The following is a 12547-nucleotide window of genomic DNA, read 5'->3' as shown; positions in this document are numbered from 1 at the left end:
AGGACAGGACTGCTTCTCACTCAGTCTCACGTTTCCAGAATTTGGCAGATGGGAGATGTATGATACGGCTTCTTTTTTTAATGGCAAAGGAATAAAAGAATAAAGCAATTTATCAAATATTCATAAGAATCATTTTCACCCATTGTGGGGGGAGCAAAGTCTCTTCAGAACAGGCTACAAACGGTGTCAATGAGCAGGATTTTGACAGCAGCTCCTGACAAGCCAGGCAGCGGCAGTTGCCTGACTTTTGGAAAGAAGGCTCATTTGGCCCTTTGCCCATGCACGACTACAGGATAAGCAAGCAGAAACAAACTAGGAGACTTTAGGAGCAAACTGATTCCTCATGAGTCCAATTACAAATAACAGCTCAAGCGAAGGCCCCTCTCAGATATCTGTGATGACTCCTGCCGAGGACAGAGGGAACCCTGCCAAGGGGGCCTCTGGATGCCGGCATCTCAGGGACCTCATGCAGGAGTGTAGTGACTTGCCTCCTGCAGGCCAGTTCAGAGCTTTAGACCTCATGGTGGCAGGGTCCAGGTCAGGATCAAGCCCTCCTAGGCCAGGGCATAGCACCATGAGGCATACTGTTCTGTGGCTACAGCCTGAACCCCTGTACCCAAGCCAGGTATCCCCTCAAATGTATCTTTATTTTGGCGATAACCCCTTCAGGTGCAAGGCCAGGTTAGGAAGGAAATGGTTTCCCAAAAGGATGAATTGAGGAGGAAAACAGACTTAATATTTCAGGACCATGGAAATATTAAGGGGTGGGGGTGGGGGTGCAGCTACTTTCCTCATTTTTTTTTTTTTTTTGGTACCAGGAATGAAACTCACAACCTCACACTTACCAGAAGGCGCTGTGCCGCTGAGATATTCCTTTATTCCTTCAGAAGGGCAGCCAGCAGCAGCTCCTCAGCCCTTAGGAGAGTGGTGGGTATGAAACGCTCCCCATGTCTTTCAACAAGAATGCAGCGAGAAAGCAGAAAGAGCTCAGGGAGGCTGAAGTCGCGCCTGCGTTACCACACTCAGTCTCCCCCGCCACACTCACACACTTGGTGTGTGTCAAGCAGTCCACAGTCAACAGTGATAAACCATCACTTATGACCTGATGCTATGTGGGATTAGAGAAGCAAAAGTGTCCTTTCTTACTCCATCATGAGTCCCTCTTTGTTTTGGTCATCTGGGCAAAAAGAGACATGTACATCAAGAGGGTGAAAAAGAGATGTGCTGCAGTACTAAAGCTTTACTTTTACTAAAAAAAGGTGTACTTCAGTGCAAAGCTTTACTTTTACTAAGCAGAGCAGAAGCATATTCCCACTTATCTCCTTCATGGCACATGTTTGAGAGTCGCAGTGTATGCATGGAAGCTCACCCTACTCAAGGAGCCCACAGGATGGAGGACCTTGGTTAACTTCTCAATGTCCAGGATAAAATGGTGGAATGCCTGGGTACAAACTATAGGTACTGTACAGGATAAGCTAATGATAATTGCAAAAAATGTAACTAGAGGGTCTGTCATCAGATATACAAGTCATCCTGACCTCAAACAAAAAAGATCTTGTCAATCAAAGCATGAAGGAATCCGGTTCTTTGGAAATGGTTTGTCAAACTTTCTCTGGAGTCTAGTGTCTGCTGATGTGCACGTGGCAGGTGCATTTTTATCGTCCAGTACTTAAGACAAGACTGCTGGGCTACAGGAAGCAGTGAAACCCTCTGAAACCTGTGTTCCGTCTCTACAGTCTCACTGACCCCTCAGCGGTCTCAATGATCCCTGAAACAAAGGGGGTTAATCTGAACTTAGAAGCAAAGGGATGTAACTGGAAGAACTGTAAGGAAGGACAAATCAGGCTTGGAGGTTCTAACCCCGTGCTGTTGTGGTCAGTAGACAACTTACGTGAGAATCACATGGTAGCTGTTAAAGTGCAAACTCCTAGGGAGCACCAATCACTACTGGATCTTAATCTCTGGGGGTTGACATCAGAGTCTACGTTTTAAAATAAGCTATTCAGGAAGTAAAATTGGCAGACAAATGCTCTAAGTTTGAAGATGGTTGGCCCCTTTCCCTGGGCTCTGATGAGCTCTGTGTCTGAAGATTGTCTTGGTGCCCTCTTTACGGTAACCTTGGAACCTAAGAGCACGTGAAAGACACCCTTTCATTTCTTTTGCCTGGCATCTGAAGGAACTCTTTATGAACTGTGGATAGTGGAATGAGTGAACAGACTACAGGGAAAGGGCACATGTAAGGCCAGGTGACTGGACAGAGGAAATAATGAACAAATGGAGGCTACTAGAAAAATAATAGATCTCAGCAGCAATTGCCAAACATGAACTGGAGGGAATTTGCTCTACCTTGATGACACAAAATCATAAGATAAATAATTCCTCCCTGGTCAATCAATGTCATGTATTTTAAATAGAGAAAAAAATCACAGAGATGCGACCACTGGTTTGAGGTACGTGAGCAGACAAGTACCATGTGCAAATACATGCATCTGCATGCGTGCGCACGCACACACACACACACACACACACACACACACACACAGCACAGAGCCACTCAGGGAGCCAGCTGTTATGCTCCAATTGAGCAGCTTAGTGGGAAGAGGCAGCTCCCAGTGTATTTATAAAGGAAAAGCAAACTTGGATAGATGGTCCCTTAAGTAGAGAGCACACCTCCCCATTTTGATGATTCTGCCACTTCACCGGGGGTGCACAGATAGAACCAGCATATATCTTCCTGGAAACAGCCCGACTGAGCATGCTGCTTTTCTCTAGTGCCCCACCTGCACCCCAACTTGCTGACGGACCTTCATTAGCACTTTATTGTTCATGCCACTACACACTTTTTAAAGTAAATTTTTAGACAGAATGTTGCTATATAGTCCAGGCTGGCCTCAAACTCATGGCAGTCCTCTGACTCAGCCTCCTAAGTGTAGCGATTATGGGTGTGCACTGTCACACCCTGATAAAGCACTGCAATCCATATGTGGTCTTGTTGCCTGGAGACACATAAGCCAAAGCAAATATGGTCAGGTAAGAATCAAAAGCAACAAAAGGGAAAAGAAAGCTTAAAGTAGACTACAATGGGGTGAGATTGAATTGTCTATGAGACTGCAAAGACAGGCTTCCATGTGGGCAGACAAGGATTAGCAGAAGTAATGATTTCCCTCAAGCCACTCTCCATTATAAGATTTCCTAACACAGTGGCAGAGAAGGGAAGGCATTTGAAATATAGAGCACATGTATGAACAGAGAGGCCAACTCAAAATAAATAGCTTCTTCTATGTCTTCCTATTCCTACTTCAGTGGCCTGAGCTTCGGTTACAAGAGCAGCAGAAAAGTCACCTCTTCTTTCCCCATTCTTCCAAATCAAAGGGAAGATTCTGGTAGAAATACCCCACTACTCCAAGCTTAGCACTAAATCCTTAGGGCAATAGTGTCCACCCTGACATGGAGACTACAAGCTGTCACTCCATATTTCTCTCAGCCCCAGGAAGCACTTTGAAACTCAAGTGTCCTCACTATTATATTATATAATAGGCACTATTACAACCTAAGGCAGTATAGTTTTTTAGAGTAAATCATATGAAAAAATTTATAGTCATTGATCATTAACAATAACTTACAAAAGGCCTCATAACTTATTGTGAAAAAGAAGTTAACCTTTCTCAATAGTAGATGGTATACTTGTTCCTCAGGCTGTCAGAAAAAAATTGCAAGAAACTAATAAGACCCTCCCTTCATAATGAAGATGGTGACCTCTCTCAAAAACATATTATCAGTACTCTAAAAATAGGTCTCAAAAATTGTAAATGAAGGGTTTAAGTCAATACCAGAGCCATGCAATGTTTAACTTTACATATCAGCTTGCTCTGAGACTTACTGATCTAAAGAATATCCATTGTCTTCTTTGCCCACCCCACCCTCTTTCATGGATATAAACCACCCAGGCCTGGGCAGGTCAGTTAAGAACAAAGATCAGTTTTGGGCTGGGCCCTCCCGACTCTTTCCTGCAGAGGCAGTTTTCAGAAAAGCCCAAAATCTTACCCTAAAATAATATTCAGTGGTCTTGTTTTGGTCTTGACACGTGGGTAAGATTAAAATAGCGACATACGCAAAGTGCTAAGGATACTGCCTGGCCATAATAGATGCTATTTAGGTGCTTGCCACTCTGAGGAGGAGGGCATTTCAAAGCTGCAGAGGACTATCACTGCCTCAGGCTAAGCAGGAAAATTAGACTTCATCCAAATGCCCTTCATCCTAAAAGGCAGGTGTTACTGGTTTCCAAAGGGACAAGCTTGGGCAGGGATAAAGCCCTGGGTGTCAAAACACAGCTTGACTATGTCAGAAAGAACCGTTGACAGGGAGAATTTTTAAAAGCAGAGGGGCGAAACGGTCCATGCTATCCAATATGCAAGCGTGGTGATGCAGTGGCTTGCTTCTTCAAAAACTGCTGCTTTAAGGGTGGCAAATTGGCTTCAAACTGAGAAGCACTTGGACAATAACCCAGTCTCGCTCTCTACCTCTGACCCTCTGCAATGCTGAGAGTGTCTAGTAACCAGTGATGAAGCTTGCCATCTTTGCTTGCTCCTCTAGCTTGTCCCACATGGCTCTTGTGGTGGCTCACTGTGACTTTCTGAGATCACAGAGGTCAGACGTGGGAGCAAGGTAAGCAATGTAAACTGTCCAGATTCCTAACTGCCTCAGGGCTACCTGGACCTGTAAAAAGCTCTTCCCAGGCTGGAGCTCAAAAATCATCCAGTGTTAGCCCTGCCTCTTTCAATGGCAGCCTAAGACAAGTTGGAGTACCCATGTGCCAACTCGTGTCCACCTGTCATTAAACCAAATGGTCTTTCTGTCATCAACAGGAACCTGTAACAGACACAATGGCCATTATAACCCTCTCCTCCAAACACCTTCTGGGCAGGCACTGGCCCCTGACCTTCCTTCTCTACTACTCTTCCTTATTCAAGAGGAGGACTCTGGGTTTGTAAGATGATTGAGTTTATAACATGGGAAGGATCTCCTGATGGAAGAACAGGAAATGAAAGTTTGAGAGTGGTGTCCACCTTGTGATTTAAGAGCAGAAATGATACTGAACCCTATCTGGCTCTTCTATCACTTTTCACACTTCCTATGAACTATTATTTGTGGTTAGAGTAATACTGCGTATGTATCTCTTTAGGTTTTACTCCACTACACTTGGAGTAAAAATCCTGGGTCTGACACTTAGCCCAGAGAAGTTAAGAAATCTGCCCCTGTGGGCAGACAAGAAGTGGCAGGGCTGGGATCTGCTTCCAGCCATGAGGCTTTGGAGGCTGTACCTTTACCACTACCATTCACGCCCGCACAATGCCTGGCCTGCTGCTATTTCACTCTCTCACGGCACTGTCTCTCTCGTAGAAAAATTACCCAGGGGTTTAAGTGAGTTAAGAAAGTAAAAAGGGTTTGTTACACAGGCCAGGAAGGAGAGCAGTTTGCAGGCTTCTTCCTGTTACTGGGAGAAATTTCATAAAAGAATGGGATTTCCAAAAATGCCAGAAGAACTTTAGAAAACAATGAATGGTATAAATCTAGATCAAATTACCTCTTTAAAAACACACATTTACTTGTTCAAGTACACAGCTGTCTTAGGGAGGCTCCATAAGAGTTCTCAGGCCAAGCAACAGAGCTCTATGTACATTTGTTAGCCACCAACCATTGCCTGAACAGACACTGGGCAAGGGAGAGAATCAGTATGTAGAAAAGTCTCCCTGCCCAATTCCCCCTCCAGGCTTGGCAGGCCACTCCACCACCCACACTGAGGAGTAGAGACCACAGCCCTCCCCTTGGCCTCTTCTGATTTACTGTGCAAAGCCAACCTGTGTTGGGTGGGGGCAAGTAAGTGCTCTCTGGTGGCCCAAGGCCAGGGTGCTAGGGAAGGAGGTGGGCCCCAGAGCACCTCAGAAAGTCATTTACGAGCTCATGGTATCAAAGGGAGCTCAGGTCAGCTGGGGCCCAACAAACACTCAAAATAGTAGCAGCTGCAGCCCTAGCACTGAGCACAGCTCTGAGCAGGGTGAGATGGCAGGGGTTGAACTCCTCTTGCAGGAACTCCTCCTCAGCTGCGCCCTCACCAGCAGCCCCAGGAACCCATGTCGGAGAAGCACCACCAGCACAGGTATCAACTCAGCAGCCTTTGGCTCCGGACCAAGAGGTCCATGATCAACAAGCAGCGGGAGGTGCCTGGAAGACACCCAGGTCTCTAAGCAGCTGAAATAAGAAGGGCATAATTTAGATACAAACTCCAGGGTTCCTCCCAGCTGCTGGAGTCCACATGGAACTCTGCCCTTTCAGAGCTCCTGCAGAGATGTCCTTGCTTAGTGCTGTGTTGCAGGCTGGTCTTCTGATCCACTGTGTGCACAGCTAAGAGCAGAGGCTCTGTGTTCTGGGAGAGTGCAGAGAACTGATTCAGTCTGTTAGGGCTGCTATAACAAAATATCTTGGACCGGGTATTTTATAGACAACAGCTATTCACTGCTCATGCTTCTAGAGGCTAAGAAATCCCAGATCAAGGGACACCAGCACATCCAGTGTCCAGTGAGGCCCGTGTCTGCTTCATAAAGTGCACTTCTTGCCTAGGCCTCATACAGCAGATGGAGAAGGCAGCTCTCTGTGGTCTAAGGGTACTCATCCCATTTGTAAGGGCAGAGTTTTCTGGGTCTCCCCACCTTCCGATACCATCACCTTGGAGATTAGTTTTCAAATTGGGGAGGCATAAACACTCAGACCATAGCAAGGCCCCAGCACTTCCTAGATGGGGGGGACAGGTAATTTAGTGCCTCAGGCCACAGCTCTGGGTGGTGAGCTCCTTAGCTGCCCGGGGCCCCTCAATCTCTCAGAGACAGACAAGCTTCTTTCTCCTGACTTCTGGTGACAGAAGAACCAGCTGATCAAATTACCAATTAAGCAAAGCATGCTAAATGGATAACAGTATTATGTAATAGGACTTAATTTTTTATTTCTCCCCTCAAGTTCTTAGAATACTTTTCTAAGAACACACAGGAAACTGTGCAGATTGGGTAGAGACTTTCTGAGGGGAACTCACTTCAATGGTCTTGATTTGGAAAATGCTTACTTGAGAAAAGGGAAGCAGAGTTTACCTGAGGGCTGCTGCAGGTCAAGGTGGGCAGTTCTGAAGCAGCACAAAGCTTGTCTGAATATGTTCAGATGACACAGGAACTCTAGGAGCCCCCAGAAGCCCCTTCACCACCAATGACCTTCCATAGCAGCCTCTGTCACGATGTCAAAAACTACACTACTAACAAGTAACTGATCTGGGTTAAGGTTCTGAATTAACCGTTAAGTTTTTATTTGAACCCAAAGATATCACTACGGTTACTGAAAGGGCATTGTCTTCTGAGCAGGGTGTACCACCCCAGCTGTGGGTGTTCACCAGGGCAATCAGGGGTGCTGCCTCTGTTGACAAAGTGGAAGACCTCGGGTGACCAGAGTCCAAGCTCGTCTGGATAAGGCAGAGGTGGGATGAGGGGTACAAATTCATCTGGGGTTCACAGAAAAGGGAGCAAATGTGGTGAGGAGGAGAGGAGGATGAGTCTTAGCTGTGTCACTGCTTCTCCTTGTGCAGCTGTGGTCACAACTTCCCTGTTACCTCTAGTCGCCCACAAGTTCATGCCTCGAGCATCTTCAGTTAATCTCCCTCTTTCACACGTCTCAGCTTCCCCAGGGGTGACTCTAAAAGCTGTGTCCAGGCTGCTAGAAGGCAAGGTTAGGAAGTCTTGCAGTTCAGGATTACAGACTTCAAAGCGCAAATTTACATGCCTATCATTATGTCTACTGTGCTGGATTCTAAAGGATTAAAGCTGATTAGCTCATAAAGCAGATGAATTGGGGGTGTAGTGGGAGCTGATTACACGAAGGGATTTCCTGCTGAGTGAGCCCCTTTAAGGAAGACTCAGTCTCCCTCCCTCAGTCAGTCCCAGCTGTCCCCAGACAGTAAGCCCCTGTTGGCACCTCACTAGCAGCTTTCTCTTCTTTGGGGGTCACAGAACTAGTTACCCAACTTCCTACGCCTTTACACCAAAATGGGCCAGGTCAGGCAGGGAGCGAGAGAGGAAATGGAGAGGGCCAGCTCAGAGAACATGAAAAACATACTATTTCTTTCTTCAAGTCCTAGATTTTATTTTCTAATTAGGAAGGAAGGAAGGAAGGAAGGAAGGAAAGAAGGGAGGGAGGGAGGGTAGAAGGTAGGAAAGAAGGGAAAGGGAAGGAAGAGAAGAACCTTAGGAAGAAAGGAAGGAAGGAAGGAAGGAAGGAAGGAAGGAAGGAAGAAAGAAAGAAAGAAAGAAGGAAAGAAAGAAAGAAAGAAAGAAAGAAAGAAAGAAAGAAAGAAAGAAAGAAAGAGAGAAAGAGAGAAAAAGAAAGAGGCTTTTGTAGGGTGGGTACACATTTTTATCCTTTTTTTTTTTCTAGAACAAAAGACTATGTAGCCTGCTTGGCAGTATAAGCCTGTAATCCCAGCACTCTGAGAAGCTGAGGCAGGAGGACAGGAAATGTGAGCCCAGTCTGAGCAACTTAGCAACTTAGTGAGACAGTCTCAAAAAAAAAAAAAAAAAATTTAAAGGGCTGGAGCATAGCTCAATGCAATTGCCATGGGTTCAACCCTCAGTACTGCAGAGAAGAAGAAAGAGATGAGACGCTTGCCTGCTGCTTTGCCTTTTAGCAGGAAGAACTATGGACAACTGTCCTTCACTCAATTAATTGAATCAACGTCAACTTACATACTTCCACCTGGGATTCCAGTTCTGACCTCTCTGCTTCTCCATCTGTACTTACCTTTAGATCATTCCACCCATTTATAGGCTTCGGGCTACAAATGCTATCAGTATGCTTACAGCCTCTAAATTTATATCCTACCCAGAACGCCATCTTAGTTTCTTTTCTCATTGCTGAGACAAAATACCCAAGTTGAAGTTAAAGGAGGAGAGGTTCATTTGGCTCACAGTTTGTGGAGGTTTCAGTCCATAGCCCACTGGCTCCGAGGCAGGCCAGTACACAGAGGAGGAGTCACAGAGGAGAAATAGTTCATGGAGGGAGGAAGGTAGCAAAGCAAGCAAGGGACCTTAGCAACTTCCTTCTGCCCCTTTTACACTCTGTCTAGGCTACTGTGATGAAGGTGGTGCTAAATCAATCAGTGACTGATTTAGTAATCGCACACCTTTAATCGCAGCATCACACACTTTAGATTCAGCCACTGCTGAACAACCCCTACCCGTGACTGCATGAGGCTTTGGGGAATCATCTAGACATAAGCCATAACAACCCCCGCTTCAATCTCTGAATCTGAACTCCTGATCCCCACCTCCCCACTATGCTGGCATCCTTCCAGGTCACCAGGCCATAAGCCCTACTTGTGTTCACTCTCTGATACCCAGAGAAAATCCTGAACTTCTCCCCATATCTCCACAGGGACTGCCCTACTTTGTTCTGTATGTAGCCCTCAAGCTAGGGGACCACACAAGATTACATGATTTGCTTGACTGCTTTTGAAAGCCACATCTGGCCATAGAAAGTCCTCAGAGCTGATTACAATCTGGCAGAAACCAAACCCACCATGAACATTCTCTGCTGTGCTGGTCCTGAACTGTCACACCAACATCACTCCACTTGTTATCACTTAGTGTAGACAAGCAGGGGCTGAGAACAAAAAGTGCTCACAACTCACCAGCAGTCTGGCAGGAGTGCCCACTGACTGCCTTTCTCAGCACTAACTAAAAATTCATGTAGTTTTCAGTTTTGTTTTATTTGGAAACCCGCCACAGGGCTCAGCCCACATGAATTTTCAGGCTAAGGTATGGCAAGTTTTAGAGGTCAGCACCCTGGACAGTGTCCTTTGGGAGCAGGGAGAGTGGAAGCCCCAGAGCCAGGGGAAACCTGTTCAAGGAGCCCAGGTCCTACACCTTATGGGTGGAGAAGCCAGCTGTTCATTCCTGGATTCATTTGGTCCTAGAGGTCAATCCTGGATACTAAAAGGAAAAACAAACACGACACAAACAACAAAAGCTTAGGCTGCAGAAACTCCAGAGTTAAATACGCTAAGGCTGCTGGAGAGAGCTTCTTGGAAAAAAGAGATCTACTCAGGAATTTGAAGGAAGGAAGGAACTGGATGTGCTACATAGATGGGTACAAAAGGCAGGAGGGCACAGACAGATAAAGATGGAACAAGACAATCCAATCCTAATGCTTATTTCCATCAATACATTCAGTGTTTCCCGCATCAGGAAATACCATCCCTGAAGAGAAGGCCCCACCCCAGCTTTCTTCAAATGCAGTCTCAAAATCAGGTCTCTGATAAAGTCACTTTTATTTCCTCCTATCTCTTTATTTACAAATGAACTTTCACCTTCTAACAATGGCCCCTATATTTAGACCCAAAGAAATGGTAGCCAGGAGCCAGGAGCCAGGACGCGGGGCACTTCTGTATTCAGTCCTGCTTCTGCCTCCCCTGATTACCCAAGTCTATTCTTTCTGGGCTTACTTCTTCTCTTATTCCTACAGCCTTAGTCTCCACTTCTCCAGGAGCTGGGCTCTTCTTGGAAAGCGTTTAGAATTTTACTTTAAGGCTGCCACTATCTTCTTCCCCTTACTCTCTGTTACTTACCACTGGGATTTTGTTTGATGGATCTGAAATAGCCCTCTCCTTGTATTAGCTGCCTTCTCTCTCCTTTTCTCCTACTTTCAGAAAAAGCCTCTTATTAAAGCTTATGATTAAAAATATTTTTCTTTATTAAAAGAGCCTGTGGCAGAATCAAACCCAGACTGTGAGGGCAGAAAGGCACTCATCATGTCTCTCACACGGTGCTGCCAGGAGTGGAGAGGAAGGGGAGGGGAGGACAGTCAGCACCAGTGAGCACTCATAGCTACCAGGCAGAGCCAGTTCTCGAGGAGGCTCCACAGGTATTTGAAACTGATCCCTTCCATCATTTCTCATCGAAGTGATCTAGGTGTCTGCTTTCTCCTTACATAACCCACATGTCCAAGAGGACCACATAACTTCCAGCTACCATGCACACATTTATTTAAATTGGCCCAGGATAGGCACACATAAAATGGTCTCTAGGATTCTTCAAGTGACTGCCATGCTGTTGACTGTGAGCAGAAGGGCTTTCTGAATCACATCATCACAGCACCCATGACAATAAAGGCATGAATGCAATGAAAGTATGGCAAACCTCCTTTTCATTTTAACTTATGTAAACAGAGTTTACCAATGGTGGGATAAATGAATTCATTTTAACAAGCTGAAAAATATAACATGCTTCATATAAATGTTACCAAAAATTCACCAAAGGCAAGAGGAATGTAGAGGGCCCAAGTCAAAACAGTTCCCCTTCAGCAGTTTTGTTCTTCAGTCCTTCTGCTTGTACAGGTAAGGGAGGCAAAATGAGGAAGAGATGAGAGAAAAAGCAACAGCTGCAAAAGACTGGCCTGGCAGAAGCAAAACTAGAAGCTGAACCTAAGCCATCTTCCTTCCTGAGAATGCTTTTTTGAGACGTAGTCTTCCTACATTACCCAGGCTGGCCTTGAACTACTGAGCTCAAGCAATCCTCCTGCCTCAGCCTACCAAACAGCTGAGACTATAAGGCCCATGCCATGGTGCCCAGCCTCCCTGAAAATTTTGATTTCAAGCTGCATCTGAGCAACTGTTCTACTCATGCAATGTTGCAGGGAAGCAGACAAGAGACAGATGGAGGCACAGGTGGTAAATAGAAGGCCACCAAAGGAAGCTGATTCCCAGAATGTTCATCCCAAGACTCAAGGACAGCTAGGGCTCCTTGTACCAGGGACCAGCCCTGCCTCAGATATCAGGCAGAACCAGTCAACAGTCTGCCAGCACCGAGGTGCCCAGAGAACTTGCTGGCCCCTAATGATGATCTGCACTGCTTGGGACACCAGCATGGGGTGCTAAGGACTGGGTATGGGAGCCGCGCTGGGAAACAGGTGGAGGGGAGCAGCCAGATTACAGCCAGACTCCTGGAAGGCAAGATCTTGCTTAACTTTCCCTAAGTAAACTGATTAGGGACTGGGCTCTCAGAGCCAGTGGAAGGGAGGAAGACAGCCAGGTAAGCTGCCAAGGCTGAGTCAGGAAGTCACCTTTCAGAGTCCAGGGCAAGATGGCTGGCACCACACAAAGGAAGGCCCTCTCAGAAGCACCAAGTTAGGCTGTGGAAAGGCAGAGAAAACAGAAGCAATGGAGGAAAGGGCAAAGAACCAAATCTAGTCTCCATGAATTAAAAAAAAAAGTTATTCTAAAGGAACTGGCTGAAACAAATTTCCTTTTGAGAATTTGACTGAAATAAATCTCAGCAAAAGGGGGACCACTGCTTCAAAGTGACCTTTAGCCACAGAGAAGCGTCTGTCCTCAAAGGGTTTTCAGAAGCCCCGGTCCATGGGTCCCATGGCTTTTGTCTCCAGTTCCCCAGGGGAGCCAGCTGGAGTACAGCTGGCGGGGAAGTAGGATTCTGGGTTTCAGGAGAGCACAGCCCACGAT

The 12547-nt window shown here is 46.2% G+C and overlaps 1 protein-coding gene across 3 annotated transcripts in view; it reads right to left on the bottom strand.

Moving 5' to 3' along the window:
- Nucleotides 1-12547, bottom strand: part of Kcnh1 (potassium channel, voltage gated eag related subfamily H, member 1) — a 373266-nt gene that overhangs the window by 43674 nt on the left and 317045 nt on the right. The gene's annotated exons all lie outside the window — the stretch shown is intronic.

Source organism: Chinchilla lanigera, unplaced genomic scaffold, assembly GCF_000276665.1.
Source record: "Chinchilla lanigera isolate Chin_1 unplaced genomic scaffold, ChiLan1.0 scaffold00088, whole genome shotgun sequence".
Classification (NCBI taxonomy): Eukaryota; Metazoa; Chordata; class Mammalia; order Rodentia; family Chinchillidae; genus Chinchilla; species Chinchilla lanigera.
The sequence above is the reverse complement of the archived record's forward strand: the minus strand, read 5'-3'. Positions and strand labels throughout refer to the sequence as shown.